Source organism: Bufo bufo, chromosome 3 (assembly GCF_905171765.1).
Source record: "Bufo bufo chromosome 3, aBufBuf1.1, whole genome shotgun sequence".
NCBI classification, from domain to species: domain Eukaryota; kingdom Metazoa; phylum Chordata; class Amphibia; order Anura; family Bufonidae; genus Bufo; species Bufo bufo.
In genome coordinates, this window is record NC_053391.1 from 387,528,122 (window position 1) to 387,546,074 (window position 17,953).

Consider the following 17,953-nt stretch of genomic DNA (forward strand, 5'->3'; position numbering starts at 1 on the left):
CTGTATTTATGACTCTGTTTGTACATGAGTCCCTGAACAATAAAGTGCTATGGAATACAGTGGCTGTATATAAATAAAGTATCTGACGGGACTCACTGTAAATAGAAAGCCTGATACTCTGAAAATACGCAGAGACTAACATCTGTACGAAGAAAAGGGCTGAGTGATTTGTAGCCCAAAAAGATTACCCCCAAAGGTGTTCATACTGTTATGAAGACCAGCATAGTAATCCATAATTCTACATGGCTGGTGGTGTAAAAACTGATGATGTACCACTAGTAAATCTAGAAGATTTTCACCAGTTCCTAATCATAATAGACGGTCTATTTATTTTCATACTTCAGGCTAACAAGCAGAAGATAAATTGGAATGAACCATTATGTGCAAGATAATATTTATATTTTATTCAGAGACTTTTGTTATTCTCAGGGCCGTCTTTAATACTGATTGGACCCTGGGCAAGAATTTACTTGGGCCTCCTGGATCACGCCTTCCCACACTCTAGCATGCATTCACACCCTCCACCACAACACACACACACACAAAAATCCACACACCTCGTAGGGTAGTAAACTTTAATATTGATGAGTGGCCACTAGAGGTGTTCCTTGGCAGTAATGTAAATAGTGCCTTTTTTTTCTGAAAAGGCAGTGTTTACATTAAAAATCTTGCAGAGACATGCTATAGACACCAGAACTACTACGTTTTGGCTGTATCATTATTCTAAAAATTAAAAAAGCACAACTTCTGACACAAATATATAGCATTTAGCCGATTACTTTTTTTTTTACAATGTGCAGATAGTACTGTACTACTAACCCCTCCATCCACTCCTACATACAGGGTAATACAGTCATGTCCAAAAGTTTTGAGAATTACATAAATATTGGAAATTGGAAAAGTTGCTGCTTAAGTTTTTATAATAGCAATTTGCATATACTCCAGAATGTTATGAAGAGTGATCAGATGAATTGCATAGTCCTTCTTTGCCATAAAAATTAACTTAATCCCAAAAAAAACTTTCCACTGCATTTCATTGCTGTCATTAACCCCTTAAGGACATAGGACGTACCGGTACGCCCTATTTCCCGAGTCCTTAAGGACACAGGACGTACCGGTACGTCCTGACTTAAAATCTGTATTCCGGCGCCCGAGGGGTTAAACGGAACGGGATTTCGGCTGAAATCCTTCAGCCGGCATCCTGTGACAACGCCAGGGGGGGTCATGTGACCCCCCCGTGTCGGCGATCGCAGCAAACCGCAGGTCAATTCAGACCTGCGGTTTGCTGCGCTTTTTGCAGTTTCTGATCCCCGCGGTCCCTGACCGCGGCGATCAGAAACTTTAGAGTGGCTAAAATCTATATTTTTCACCCCCCCCTGCACCCCTGCATGATTTGATGCCGGCGGGTGGTGCGGGGGGGGTGTCGCATGCGGTGGGGGGCGGTGCGGGAGGCGGGCGGTGCGGCAGGCGGGATCGCGATCCCCCGCCCGCCTCCCCATGAATGATCGTTGGCTTCTAGTGGGTATACCAGGGTGCCAGCACATTGCTGGCACCCTGGTATAAACGGCTGACATCTGTGCAGATGTCAGCCGTTTAACCCTTTCCATACCGCGGTCCGTACGGACCGCTGTATGGAAAAAGTTAACTGTCATCGGTCAGGGAGCTCCCTCCCTCTCCATCGGGGGGCTGCTGTGCCTTTGCAGCCCCCCGATGGAGAGGGAGAGAGCCCCCAGAGAGCCCCCCTCAGCCCTGTGCTTACCCTTCCCCGTCTGCGAAGTTCTGAGCAGACGGGGAGGGTTCCCATGGCAACAGGACGCCTGCTCAGGCGTCCTGCTGTCCATGGTGCTGAACAGATCTATGCTGAAAGCATAGATCTGTTCAGTGTAAGTAAAATACAGTACAGAACAATATATATTGTACTGTACTGTATTATACAGACATCAGACCCACTGGATCTTCAAGAACCAAGCGGGTCTGGGTCAAAAAAATGTAAAAAAAAGTGAAAAAAGTTAAGATAAAAAAAAATAACATTTATCACTGAATAAAAATTAAAAAAATAAAATAAACTACACATATTAGGTATCGCCGCGTCCGTAACGACCTGATCTATAAAATGGTCATGTTACTTTCCCCGCACGGTGAACGCCATAAAAATAAAAAAATAAAAACTATGAGAAAATTGAAATTTTGCCCACCTTACTTCCCAAAAAAGGTAATAAAAGTGATCAAAAAAGTCGCATGTACGCCAAAATAGTACCAATCAAACCGTCATCTCATCCCGCAAAAAATGAGACCCTACTCAAGATAATCGCCCAAAAGCTGAAAAAACTATGGCTCTTAGACTATGGAAACACTAAAACATGATTTTTTTTTGTTTCAAAAATGAAATCATTGTGTAAAACTTACATAAATAAAAAAAAAGTATACATATTAGGTATCGCCGCGTCCGTATCGACCGGCTCTATAAAAATATCACATGACCTAACCCCTCAGATGACCACCGTAAAAAAATAAAAATAAAAACAGTGTAAAAAAAAGCCATTTTTTGCCATCTTATGTCACAAAAAGTGTAATAGCAAGCGATCAAAAAGTCATATGCACCCCAAAATAGTGCCAATCAAACCATCATCTCATCCCGCAAAAAATGAGACCCTACTCAAGATAATCGCCCAAAAACTGAAAAAACTATGGCTCTTAGACTATGGAGACACTAAAACATTTTTTTGGTTTTAAAAATGAAGTTATTGTATAAAACTTACATAAATAAAAAAAATGTATACATATTAGGTACCGCCGCATCCGTGACAGCCTGCTCTATAAAATTACCACATGATCTAACCTGTCAGATGAATGTTGTAAATAACAAAAAAAAAAAACGTGCCAAAAAAGCTATTTCTTGTTACCTTGCTGCACAAAAAGTGTAATATAGAGCAACCAAAAATCATATGTACCCTAAACTAGTACCAACAAAACTGCCACCCTATCCCGTAGTTTCTAAAATGGAGTCACTTTTTTGGAGTTTCCACTCTAGGGGTGCATCAGGGGGGCTTCAAATGGGACATGGTGTCAAAAAAACAGTCCAGCAAAACCTGCCTTCCAAAAACCGTATGGCATTCCTTTCCTTCTGCGCCCTGCCGTGTGCCCGTACAGCGGTTTACGAACACATATGGGGTGTTTCTGTAAACTACAGAATCAGGGCCATAAATAATGAGTTTTGTTTGGCTGTTAACCCTTGCTTTGTAACTGGAAAAAAAATATTAAAATGGAAAATCTGCCAAAAATTTGAAATTTTGAAATTGTGTCTCTATTTTCCATTAAATCTTGTGCAACACCTAAAGGGTTAACAACGTTTGTAAAATCAGTTTTGAATACCTTGAGGGGTGTAGTTTCTTAGATGGGGTCACTTTTATGGAGTTTCTACTCTAGGGGTGCATCAGGGGGGCTTCAAATGGGACATGGTGTCAAAAAAACAGTCCAGCAAAATCAGCCTTCCAAAAACCAAACGGCGCACCTTTCACTCTGCGCCCCGCTGTGTGGCCGTACAGTAGTTTACGGCCACATATGGGGTGTTTATGTAAACAGCAGAGTCAGGGCAATAAAGATACAGTCTTGTTTGGCTGTTAACCCTTGCTTTGTTAGTGGAAAAAATGGGTTAAAATTGAAAATTAGGCAAAAAAATGAAATTCTCAAATTTCATCCCCATTTGCCAATAACTCTTGTGCAACACCTAAAGGGTTAACGACGTATGTAAAATCAGTTTTGAATACCTTGAGGGGTGTAGTTTCTTAGATGGGGTCACTTTTAGGGAGTTTCTCCTCTAGGGGTGCATCAGGGGGCTTCAAATGGGACATGGTGTCAAAAAACCAGTCCATAAAAATCAGCCCTCCAAAAACAAAACGGCGCACCTTTCACTCTACGCCCTACTGTGTGCCCGTACAGTAGTTTACAGCCACATATGGGGTGTTTCTGTAAACGGCAGAGTCAGGGCAATAAATATACAATCTTGTTTGGCTGTTAACCCTTGCTTTGTTAGTGGAAAAAATGTGTTAAAATGAAAAATTTGACAAAAAAATTAAATTCTCAAATTTCCTCCCCATTTGCCAATAACTCTTGTGCAACACCTAAAGGGTTAATAATGTATGCAAAATCAGTTTTGAATACCTTGAGGGGTGTAGTTTCTTAGATGGGGTCATTTTTGGGTGGTTTCTATTATGTAAGCCTCGCAAATCGACTTCAGACCTGAACTGGTCCCTAAAAATTGAGTTTTTGTAAATTTCTGAAAAATTTCAAGATTTGCTTCTAAACTTCTAAGCCTTATAACATCCCCAAAAAATAAAATATCATTCCCAAAACAATTCAAACATGAAGTAGACATATGGGGAATGTAAAGTCATCACAATTTTTTGGGGTATTACTATGTATTACAGAAGTAGAGAAACTGAAACTTTGAAATTTGCTAATTTTTCCAAATTTTTGGTAAATTAGGTATTTTTTTGTGCAAAAAAAAATAATTTTTTTGACTTCATTTTACCAGTGTCATGAAGTACAATATGTGACGAAAAAACAATCTCAGAACGGCCTGGATAAGTCAAAGCGTTTTAAAGTTATTAGCACTTAAATTGACAATGGTCAGATTTCCAAAAAATGGCCTGGTCCTTAAGGTGAAAATGAGCCCGGTCCTTAAGGGGTTAAAGGACCTGCTGAGATCATTTCAGTAATCGTCTTGTTAACTCAGGTGAGAATGTTGACGAGCACAAGGCTAGAGGTCATTAGATCAGGCTTATTGGGTTAAAATGGCAGACTTGACATGTTAAAAGGAGGGTGATGCTTGAAATCATTGTTCTTCCATTGTTAACCATGGTGACCTGCAAAGAAACGCGTGCAGCCATCATTGCGTTGCATAAAAATGGCTTCACAGGCAAGGATATTGTGGCTACTAAGATTGCACCTCAATCAACAATTTATAGGATCATCAAGAACTTCAAGGAAAGAGGTTCAATTCTTGTTAAGAAGGCTCAGGGCATCCAAGAAAGCCCAGCAAGCACCAGGATCGTCTCCTAAAGAGGATTCAGCTGTGGGATCGGAGTGCCACCAGTGCAGAGCTTGCTCAGGAATGGCAGCAGGCAGGTGTGAGCGCATCTGCACGCACAGTGAGGCGAAGACTTCTTCTGCAGAAAGTATGGTGAATGGACTGCTGAGGACTGGGGCAAAGTCATATTCTCAGATGAAGCCTCTTTCCGATTGTTTGGGGCATCTGGAAGAAGGCTTGTCCGGAGGTCCGGAGAAGAAAAGGTGAGCGCTACCATCAGTCCTGTGTCATGCCAACAGTAAAGCATCCTGAGACCATTCATGTGTGGGGTTGCTTCTCATCCAAGGGAGTGGGCTCACTCACAATTTTGCCCACAAAACACAGCCATTAATAAAGAATTGTACCAAAACACCCTCCAACAGCAACTTCTTCCAACAATCCAACAACAGTTTGGTGAAGAACAATGCATTTTCCAGCACGATGGAGCACCGTGCTATAATGCAAAAGTGATAACTAAGTGGCTCGGGGACCAAAACGTTGACATTTTGGGTCCATGGCCTGGAAACTCCCCAGATCTTAATCCCATTGAGAACTTGTGGTCAATCCTCAAGAGGCGGGTGGACAAACAAAAACCCACTAATTCTGACACACTCCAAGAAGTGATTATGAAAGAATGGGTTGCTATCAGTCAGGAATTGGCCCAGAAGTTGATTGAGAGCATGCCTAGTCGAATTGCAGAGGTCCTGAAAAAGAAGGGCCAACACTGCAAATACTGACTCTTTGCATAAATGTCATGTAATTGTCGATAAAAGCCTTTGAAACGTATGAAGTGCGTGTAATTATATTTCACTACATCACAGAAACAACTGAAACAAAGATCTAAAAGCAGTTTAGCAGCAAACTTTGTGAAAACTAATATTTGTTTCATTCTCAAATCTTTTGGCCACGACTGTACAGCTGTATACCTCTTACATCCAGTGACATCTCTTTGATGTAGATGTTCTCTTTCCTTATCTTCTCCTTTCAGACCTTCAGACCAGACCACCATTTTTCAGTCATTTCTCATCTCTGCAGTTTGACTAATAAAATCTTAGTAATCTTACTACTTTTCCATCATCCTCCCATCTTCTGGACAAATTATCCTACCACCCCCAATACTGTGCCGCTGTGCTCCCCAATACTATACTGCAGAAAAAGATAAACCCCCTGATAATAGTAGTACCATTCAGATAGTGCCCTTCAATAATTATTGGCACACAGTGCCATAAAATAACTGCGCCCAGCAAATAGTGCCCCTGACACTAATAGTGTAAACATAACGTCCCCAAAAAATAATTGTGGTAAGCTGATACTGTACCATGGTGCCCCCACAGTAACAGTGCTCCCAAAAGCCCAACCAATAGGAATAATTCTCTGCTAGAGCACACATGGTAGTAATAGTGCTCCTACAGTGCCCCCAACATGTCCCCACTGTGCCTCAGAAGTAATAATGCTCCCATAGTGCCCATACTAGTAATCATGTTCCCCATAGACCCCCAGTAGTAATAAAGCCCATCATAATGCCCCCCAGTAGTAATAATTCTCCTTATAATGTGCCAGTGCAAAAAATACCCACTTTTAATGCCCCCAGTTGAGCTAATGTCCCCATAGTGCCCCTATAATGTGCCAGTATAAAATACCCCTATATAGTGCCCCCAGTAAATGCCCCATAGTGCTCCTCTCCCCCCTTCTTCCTAGTGCCCCCCATAATGTACCAGTATAAAATGCCCCATATATAGTGCCCCAGTAGATGCCCTCAGTATCCCCCATAATTTGCAAGTATAAAATACCCCTTCTTAGTGCCCCCCATAGATGAGCCCATAGTACTCCTCTCTCCCCTTCCCCATATTACCCACCATAATGTGCGCCAGTAAAAAATACACCTATACAGAGCCCCCCATATAAAATACCCCTTCTTTGTGTCCTCAGTAGAAGCCCCCATAGTGTTCCTCCCCCCCTTCCCCCATATAAAATACCCCTTCTTTGTAGCCCCCATAGTGCCCCCAATAATGTGCCAGTAAGAAGTGCCCCCATAGATACCCCATAGTGCCACCCAATAATGTGCCAGTAAAAAGTACCACCAATAATGTGCCAGTAAGAAACACCCCATAGATGCCCCACAGTGTCCCCCAATAATGTGCCAGTAAGATGTGCCCCCATAGATGCCCCCCAATAATGTGCCAGTAACAAGTGCCCCTATAGATGCCCGCCAATCATGTGCCAGTAACAAGTACCCCCATAGATGCCTCCCAATCATGTGCCAGTAACAAGTACCCCCATAGATGCCCCCAATCATGTGCCAGTAACAGGTGCCCCCATAGATGCCCCCAATCATGTGCCAGTAACAAGAGACCCCCAATCATGTGCCAGTAACAAGTGCCCCCATAGATGCACCCAATCATGTGCCAGTAACAGGTGCCCCCATAGATGCCCCCAAATCATGTGCCAATAGAAAGTGCCCCATAGATGCCCCTCAATCATGTGTAAGTAACAAGTGCCCCCATAGATGCCCCCAATCATGTACCAGTAACAAGTGCCCCCATAGATGCCCCCCAATCATGTGCCAGTAACAAGTGCCCCGATAGATGCCCCCCAATCATGTGCCAGTAGTAGTACCATATAAAAAAATAAACACTTATACTTACCTCCATCAGGCTGGCAGCGATGCGATGCAGGCCTCTTCCGGACTGTGTCCCGCGCTGTACGGCTCAGGCGGCTCGATGATGTCATCGCACCACCTGCACCAGCCTCTGATAGGCGGCCTAGTGCCTGCAGCCTATCAGAGGAACAGGGAAGGGAGACGCCTCTCCCTCCCCTGCCCCGCCGCAGCACTTCCATCTGTATCGCTGTCCTGAGGACGGCGATACAGATGACTATGGAGATGAACGCTTCCACAATGGAAGCGTTCATCTCCCTGTGCCCTGCCGCTGCCCCCCACGTCACCAGTGGCCAGCGGGGCTTAAGAGGCAGCTGCCTTTGGCCCCCCAGGAGCAACTGGGCCCAGAGCAGCTGCCCCTTTTGCCCTGCATTAAAGACGGCCCTGGTCATTCTACAGAAAAAGAATATTCTTTGCTCTCCTACTGAACAATTATTTTCAAAGTGGTTGCTTGCGTGCTGGATTCTATGGTGACAGATAGGTCATTTATTGAAGTGGGGGTTTTTGGTTTGGCCTATTCGTTTTCATTCGCCTGTAAGACAGTTTTTTCCCTCTATTTCTCCTCTTTTGTTAAGTAAGTATTGTCTTTTACTACAAATTGGAAAAATAAAATCTGTCATTTGTAAATGCTTCCAAACACAGAGTATTGTATATACAGCTTATCCTCTCCAGCATTTGTTATTCAATGTATTCTGGATATAATGTTTGGATATTCAAGTAAGGACTTGGTCACATCACAGCTAGTTATCTCCATTGTTCTGCTCTATTAGATGAGCAGAACAATGTAAATAGCTGAAGTGCCAGATGTGGTACATAAAAAAAACAGAATGGCTCCAAAGGAACCCTATTAAGTATAATGGGTTCCATTTAGATTCCATCCAGGAGATCACTCTTTTAGTGGCAAAATCCTTCAGTAAGGACATTTTTGTCATTTAATTTAAAAGAATCTGCAATGGAGTCCCCAAAGAGAGCCAGCCTCAAGAGCAGATGTGAACAAGCCTAAATATTTGTAGTTAATGAACAGTTATGAACATTCATAGATTATGTACATATATACAGTAGGAAATATATACTCACTCCTTCAAGTCCATGTTTATATTTATCAAGACCTGTATAACAATTGCTTCTAAGAACAAGCAAATAACCTTCAATGAAATAAAATATACATGCAACGCGTCAACCATCAGTCAGAAACCGATTGTGGAGCTGCCGCTGCGGCCATCTTTATTGAAGACACCCCTTGAAATCTTGCTCGGTCGATGACATCACTACGCTGGCCAGGCATGGTGACATGATTATACATCACCCCTTGCGAAATCTCGCAATCCAGATGCCCACAATGGCCTCTTCATGCGCAATTGGATGAGGTGAGTATGTTTCTTTTTTGCTGCCATTTCAGGAAAAATAGATTCGTTACCATGAAGCACAAGGAAATTCTGCTTCGAGCCGAATCCAATTTTTCATGAAATTCGGATCGGAAAGTCAATTTCAGATACTTCGATTCACTCAACACTATCTGTGATCATTGATCCCCATGCAGATTTCTTGCAGAACCATTGTTTGTCAGCAGTACACCCCTGTACACAGATCTATGTGCTGTTGACAAATGATAATTATAGGTGCCTCATGAAAGAGCCTAAGCAGTGACAGGCTGTCCTTGCTCATGTGACGGCAGAGATCAATGATTGGCTGCAGCAGTCTGGTGACCAAGAACAGGATCGAGTGATGTTTTTGTGCAAACACTCCCGCTGGCCATTCGAGTTATGTCAGACAACACCGTTAAGCTGCTGGCCAGATGGCCCCATGTTTGTCTCAAAAGAATTCTGGTATAAAGCAGAGTTCACCATAATCTAAGTGACTGCAGGGGCGTACCTGATGTCTGCTGTTGGGAGAATGCTATTGATTTCTTCTAGTATAGCAAGCAGATGGATTGTTATTGCTCCAAGCAAAAAATAAAAATGCAGTTCCTGCTCCTACATCTTGCTGCTGCCAGCAGCTGGCTTCAGGGAACAGGATGGTGGAAGTCCCTGGATAATTTTCCTTTTTGCCATTACGTTAACCAAACCATACACCTCCAGGTTGAACTTGTATGCGCTCTGTGGGGGACACTTATCATTGGAGATCGTTTTCATGTCATTTTTAAGTCTGGTTTTGCATTGCATGGTTACACCAAATTTATGAAATTGTGCACAGTTTTCATGTATTTGGTGCAAATCCATTGTGTTGTATAACTTAGTCTTAAAAAATACACCAGGGCTCTGCCTTTTCCGCAACATTTCAGGTGTCGCAGGTAGTAAAGGTGTCATGTTCCAGATCTAATCTCACTTTTCTGCCTTAAAGGGGTTATCCCATAATTAATCTAAAAAAAAAAAAAAAAAAAAAACAGGCATCATATAGTACATGACAATTTCTTTCTAACAAAGCTAGAACCAGCCCTGGGCCTCACGTGGATCCAGAGATCTCCTCATTCATTGCTCCAAAAGCTCAGCTAGATCAAGCTGGCAGCTCAAGGGGAGTGTCCATCCGGCTGCAGCTCAGGGGGCGTGTCCTTTCTCTGCAGCTCTCTCCCTATCACAGCTCAGGAGGCAGTTAAAGAAGGAAACGGAGCATGTGCTGCCATCTCAGAAAGACAGACAAAGAAATAAAAACAAACAGCTGGCGCCATACTGATGCATTTTATTGAATAACTCTGTGACTACACTAAATGCAATTAAAAAGTATACAGATCCAGGTGCTGGTTTTAAAACTGCAGAACATGGATTAGTACTCCAGCTGTTCTCAAACTACAGCTCCCAGAATGCTTCATTTACTTTTTTGGGAGTTAAAAGAACAGCCAAGCAAGGCTGAAAGCTAGGAGTTATAGTTTCACAGCAGCTGGAATGCCAAAGGTTGCTGACCGCTGCTGTAGACTAAATTTCGTGGGACAACCCCTTTAAATATAGATCACTTTGAAAAGTGGAGTCTCCTAAATGGTGCAGAAATGTCACAAAAAAGTCACAATTAACATGTGAGAGATTTTTACACCAAAAACCTGACATATCTGGTTTGATAAATGTCCCCTTATATGTTTAAAAACTCCACATTAAACTTCTGCTTGACAGGAGGCTTTAAATGGTTTATTATACAGTTTGTTATGTGAATCTATTTAAGTTGAGCAGTAAATTGTATTTAGTGTAATTCTGCTGCTCAGAAAAGCACAAGTCTTACAATTTGTAAGTAGCATACAGTTGCAAGAAAAAGTATGTGAACCCTTTGGAATGATATGGATTTCTGCACAAATTGGTCATAAAATGTGATCTGATCTCCATCTAAGTCACAACAATAGACAATCACAGTCTGCTTAAATTAATAACACACAAAGAATTAAATGTTACCCTGTTTTTATTGAATAGACCATGTAAACATTCACAGTGCAGGTGGAAAAAGTATGTGAACCCCTAGACTATTGACATCTCCAGCTAATTGGAGTGAGGTGTCAGCCAACTGGAGTCAAATCAATAAGATGAGATTGGAGGTGTTGGTTAAAGCTATGCTGCCCTATAAAAAACATATACCAGTTCTGGGTATGCTTTTCACAAGAAGCATTGCCTGATGTGAATGATGCCTTACACAAAAGAGCTCTCAGAAGACCTACGATTAAGAATTGTTGACTTGCATAAAGCTGGAAAGGGTTATAAAAGTATCTCCAAAAGCCTTGCTGTTCATCAGTCCACGGTAAGACAAATTGTCTATAAATGGAGATAGTTCAGCACTGCTGCTACTCTCCCTAGGAGTGGCCGTCCTGTAAAATTGACTGCAAGAGCACAGCGCAGACTGCTAAATGAGGTGAAGAAGAATCCTAGAGTGTCAGCTAAAGACTTACAAAAGTCTCTGGCATATGCTAACATCCCTGTTAGCGAACCTACGATACGTAAAACACTAAACAAGAATGGTTTTCATGGGAGGATACCACAGAGGAAGCCACTGCTGTCCAAAAAAAACATTGCTGCACGTTTACAGTTCGCACAAGAGCACCTGGATGTTCCACAGCAGTACTGGCAAAATATTCTGTGGACAGATGAAACCAAAGTTGAGTTGTTTGGAAGAAACACACAACACTATGTGTGGAGAAAAAGAGGTACAGAACACCAACATCAAAACCTCATCCCAATTGTGAAGTATGGTGGTGGGGGCATTATGGTTTTGGGCTGCTTTGCTGCATCGGGGCCTGGACGGATTGCTATCATCGAAGGAAAAATGAATTCCCAAGTTTATCAAGACATTTTGCAGGAGAACTTAAGGCCATCTGTCCATTAGCTGAAGCTCAACAGAAGATGGGTGTTGCAACAGGACAAAAACCCAAAGCATAGAAGTAAATCAACAACAGAATGGCTTAAACAGAAGAAAATGCACCTTCTGGAGTGGCCCGGTCAGAGTCCTGACCTCAACCTAATTGGGATGCTGTGGCATGAACTCAAGAAAGCAATTCACACCAGACATCCCAAGAATATTGCTGAACTGAAACAGTTCTGTAAAGAGGAATGGTCAAGAATTACTCCTGACCGTTGTGCACGTCTGATCTGCAACTTCAGGAAACGTTTGGTTGAAGTTATTGCTGCCAAAGGAGGTTCAACCAGTTATTAAATCTAAGGGTTCACATACTTTTTCCACCTGCACTGTGAATGTTTACATGGTGTGTTCAATAAAAACATGGTAACATTTAATTCTCTGTGTGTTATTAGTTTAAGCAGACTGTGATTGTCTATTGTTGTGACTTAGATGAAGATCAGATCAAATTTTATGACCAATTTGTGCAGAAATCCATATAATTCCAAAGGGTTCACATACTTTTTTTTGCAACTGTATCTAATGCCTTCTAATTCTGCTCTCCACCATTTAGTTCTTCTATCATGGTAGATACCCTATGGCTGTCTTGTAACGTAGATGCTAATTATTAATATGAAAACAACATATGCTATGCAAATGACGGAAGAAAGATCACAGTATTTTGCCTCCCACATTGGGGATAGAGACAGCACTATGGTATTGTACAGCCAATGTTTATTCTTATATGAAAGTCTGCTAATTAAATATGACATTTGTCACCTGCCCTTCTTCCTGAAAAAAAAGATGCCATCTTAATTCATGTATCTTCTTCAACTTATGGAGATATACACTCACCTAAAGAATTATCTAGTCAACCAATCACATGGCAGTTGCTTCAATGCATTTAGGGGTGTGGTCCTGGTCAAGACAATCTCCTGAACTCCAAACTGAATGTCAGAATGGGAAAGAAAGGTGATTTAAGCAATTTTGAGTGTGGCATGGTTGTTGGTGCCAGACGGGCCGGTCTGAGTATTTCACAATCTGCTCAGTTACTGGGATTTTCACGCACACCCATTTCTAGGGTTTACAAAGAATGGTGTGAAAAGGAAAAACATCCAGTATGCGGCAGTCCTGTGAGCAAAAATGCCTTGTGGATGCTAGAGGTCAGAGGAGAATGGGCCGACTGATTCAAGCTGATAGAAGAGCAACGTTGACTGAAATAACCACTTGTTACAACCGAGGTATGCAGCAAAGCATTTGTGAAGCCACAACACGCACAACCTTGAGGAGGATGGGCTACAACAGCAGAAGACCCCACCGGGTACCACTCATCTCCACTACAAATAGGAAAAAGAAGCTACAATTTGCACGAGCTCACCAAAATTGGACTGTTGAAGACTGGAAAAATGTTGCCTGGTCTGATGAGTCTCGATTTCTGTTGAGACATTCAAATGGTAGAGTCCGAATTTGGCGTAAACAGAATGAGAACATGTATCCATCCTCTGATGGCTACTTCCAGCAGGATAATGCGCCATGTCACAAAGCTCAAATCATTTCAAATTGGTTTCTTGAACATGACAATTAATTCACTGTACTAAAATGGCCCCCACAGTAACCAGATCTCAACCCAATAGAGCATCTTTGGGATGTGGTGGAACGGGAGCTTCGTACCCTGGATGTGCATCCCTCAAATCTCCATCAACTGCAAGATGCTATCCTATCAATATGGGCCAACATTTCTAAAGAATGCTATCAGCCCCTTGTTGAATTAATGCCACGTAGAATTAAGGCAGTTCTGAAGGTAAAAGGGGGTCCAACACCGTATTAGTATGGTGTTCCTGAAAATTCTTTAGGTGAGTGTACATATTAGAGCAATTTAGTTCACTTTTTTTTCATTTTTACCTTTATTCTTCTTTAAAGGGGTTGGCCCATCCGGACATGGATGACATATCACTGGGATATGCTATCAATATTAGGTATAGATGGGACCCGCTCCTATCTAGAGAATGGCACCCCAAAGTGAAGGAGAGCGCACCAGTGCTTGGCTGTATACATAACTCTTATAGTTAACGGAGGGTGGCCACAAGATGGGAATTCCATGTATATATATATATATATATATATATATATATACACATATACAGTATATATACACCCCTCACATTTTTTGCAAATATTTTATAATATCTTTTCATGCGTCTAAACTGAAGATATGACACTTTGATACAAAGTAAAGTAGTAAGTGTACAGCTTGTATAACAGTGTAAATTTTGTTTACCCTCAAAATAACTCAACACACAGCCACTAATGTCTAAACCGCTGGCAACGAAAGTGAGTACACCCCTAAGTGAAAATGGCCAAATTGTGCCCAAAGTGTCAATATTTTGTGTGGCCACTATTATTTTCCAGCACTGCCTTAACTCTCTTGGGCATGGAGTTCACTAGAGCTTCACAGGTTGCCACTGGAATCCTCTTCCACTCCTCCATGACGACATCATGGAGCTGGTGGATGTTAGAGACCTTTTGCTCCTCCACCTTCCATTTGAGGATGCCCCACAGATGCTCAAATAGGTTTTAGGTCTGGTGACATGCTTGACCAGTCCAGCACCTTTACCCTCCGTTTCTTTAGTCGTCTTTGAGATGTGTTTGGGGTCATTATCATGTTGGAATACTGCCCTGTGGCCTAGTTTCCAAAGGGAAGGGATCATGCTCTGCTACAGTATGTCACAGTACATGTTGGCATTCATGGTTCCCTCAATGAACTGTAGATCCCTACAGCCGGTAGCACTCATGCAGTCCCAAACCATGACACTCCCACTACCATGCTTGACTGTAGGCAAGACACACTTGTCTTTGCGCTCCTCACCTGGTTGCCGCCACATACGCTTGACACCATCTGAACCAAATAAGTTTATTTTGGTCTCATCAGACCACAGGACATGGTTCCAGTATTCCATGTCCTTAGTCTGCTTGTCTTCAGCAAACTGTTTGTGGGCTTTCTTCTGCATCATCTTTAGAAGAGGCTTCCTTCTGGGATGACAGCCATGCAGACCAATTTGATGCAGTGTGCAGCGTATGGTCTGAGAACTGACAGACTGACCCGCCCACCCCTTTAACCTCTGCAACAATGCTGGCAGCACTCATCCGTCTATTTTGAAAAAACAACCTCTGGATATGACGCTGATTATGTGCACTTAACTTCTATGGTCGACCATGGCGAGGCCGGTTCTGAGTGGAACCTGTCTTTTTAAACTGCTGTATAATCAGTTTCAGGGTGTTGGCAATCTTCTTATACCCTGGGCCATCTTTATGTAGAGCAACAATTCTTTTTTTCAGATCCTCAGAGAGTTCTTTGCCATGAGGTGCATGTCGAACTTCCAGTCACCAGTATGAGAGAGCGATAACCTAAAGTCAAATATACTGCAGCCTTCTCATTGGCCTGTCACAAGCTAGAAGCAGGGAGGGATCATGTGTACTGATTTAAAAAAAAATCGAATATTCGAAATTACGAATATATATCACTATATTCGAAATATTCGCAAACTTTCGAAGTACCTATATTCGCGATAAAAATTCGAAATTTGAATATTCGTGATCAACACTAGTATTAACTCGGTCCGTTCACATTCTGTTGTTTGTCTGGTCTTTCCTCCCTGCACTTATTCAAAGCTAGGGATTGCCGTCCAGTTGTCCCCTGTCATTAGGACTTGCGAGGCAAGTAGGCAGGGCCAGGGGTGAGGGTGGAGCGCAGTGGTCACTTCCCTCCCCCCTGTGTGTGTGTGTGTGTACGCGACTGTTACAGTGGTTGCAGCAACTTGTGGGATCACGTTCATTATGTTGCCATAAAGAATCTCAATATTGAGATCTTTGGTAACAAGTAGCCCTAACCTTAAAGGTTACATTTGATTGTGGGCAACTACTTTTGAACACCTGCCAACCCCAGAAAGAAATATGCCCATCAAATATTTATTTTTCCATTAACAAAGGGATTGCATTAATATACCCTACACAGAAGGCAAAGGAAGTACAGCAAGAGATCTGCCAAAGGGATTTCTTTGGTGTACATATTTAATATATGTCTAAAAGATAGGGCAGCCTATACCCACTGGTACCCACTGTAGGGTATATTAATCTTAGATGAGGAGCGCATATTTTTGTCCCACAATTCTGGTCCACTGACCAAGGGGGAGGCATTTTCATTATATTTTATGCATACTTTTGGATTTTGGCGCAACCTGCTTTATCCTTTATGAACTTAGACATTTTTTGGTATGCTCCGTATTTAAGTTGTTTTTAATACCCTAACTTTGTGAACGTTTCTCTTGATGAGTTATCATACGAAACATGGCATGTCAGGAATTGCTCATAGGGTTGTTTAAGGATACTGGCCGGGTTCAGGGTCAGGTATCCGGAAGGGGTCGCCCCTTTTGGGGTGAGTGCTCTTTGTAGATAGGCAGGGTATTACTAGTTGCCCTCCCTACATTAGGGTTTATTAGGGTTAGTGGATCCCGGTGCCTTATCTACACAGAAGATCAACTGCTACCTGCGCTGCAGAAGTTTGAGAACCATGTGTGCATGCAGTTGAATCTTTTCTACACCTGAGATCACCAGTCACCTGCACAAGCAGGAGATTGACAGCCACATGTGCATGCAGTTGAACGGTACCAATTGAGGCACTTCAGGATTGGTAAGAACTTTCCAATTTTTCTTGCTTCCCTATACACTGGTTCCTTGTGATTGTTTACCCAATGAAATATTGGGTTCACTACATGTTTCAGGTTTGTGTACAGTATGCAATTTTTTTGTTTTGTTTTTATATATTTCTGGTGCAGAGCATCGATTTTTATATAATATTAGTAAAAGTTAAGTTTTATCTCCCTTTGTCTCCCCTCCTGGGATACAAGTGTTAATAAAAGATGTGACTTGCCAAAGATGTAAGTAATGCTGACACTAAACTTCCAGCTTGCTATACCTGCTTCAAAGCATCAAACGCCTAACATCACTTTTAAGATGGTGCTCCTACATGGTTTTATGGGAAAAATTTGTATATTGTTAATGAAAAATGATCAAGAAAGCTGTCTGCAGCAGTTTTAGAAGGTTTGTCAGCAGTTTGTCTCCTGTTCCAATAAACTGAATATTATATGTAAATAACTGCAATGTCTGCAAGTTCACCTGGGAAAGGAATAAAGTGTGACTCTAATGTCAACAGTGTTTGTTATCTTTTTCCAGTATTTTAACAATAATAAAGGAAACATTTTGCACAGATACAAAACTGGTTTATTACAAATAGACTAAAAATGTACCAACCTTCTGAAACTCCATTGTAAACATAAGAGATGAGTGAATTTCTTGAAACTCAATTTGGATTCGATTTGGCCTAACCTTTTGGCAATTCGATATGGGTGCAAATAATTTTGACCTAAGGTTCTTCAATTGCCCTGAAAAGTTGTGGATGGACATTGTGGGGTCTCCTAGGACTGTATGCAACTCATTTCAAGCTGTTCAATGCCAAGCCAGCATTAGTATTCTTAAGGTGACAGTGATGTATATGGCTAAGCGTAAATGCATGGCTGCTGATGGTTACAAACATACTGTCTGGATTTTTTATAGTTAAAAAAAATTGTTTGCAAATTTTTACTTTTTCATGTCAAGGGCATGATGGGGTCTATACACAAACACACAGCCTGGGTCATGTGATCCTCTTTCATCTTTCCTGTCAATTTTGTTTGTCAAAATCAAATCTGCAAAAATTGGGATTTTACCTGTATTTTTGGAAGATTCAGTTCAAATTAGATTTGCTAGATTTGTTTTATTTGTTTATCGGAAATGTTTTCTCATTTCCGATAAAAATACATTTAAAATAATCATGTATAAAACATCATATATGCCTTCTGTAAACATGAGCATGGCATTGTAACAATCAT

At 41.8% G+C, this 17,953-nt stretch overlaps 1 protein-coding gene across 1 annotated transcript in view; it reads right to left on the reverse strand.

Annotated features, from left to right (window-relative positions):
* The window catches only part of DOC2B (double C2 domain beta), a 904,475-nt gene that overhangs the window by 705,827 nt on the left and 180,695 nt on the right, over positions 1-17,953 (reverse strand). The gene's annotated exons all lie outside the window — the stretch shown is intronic.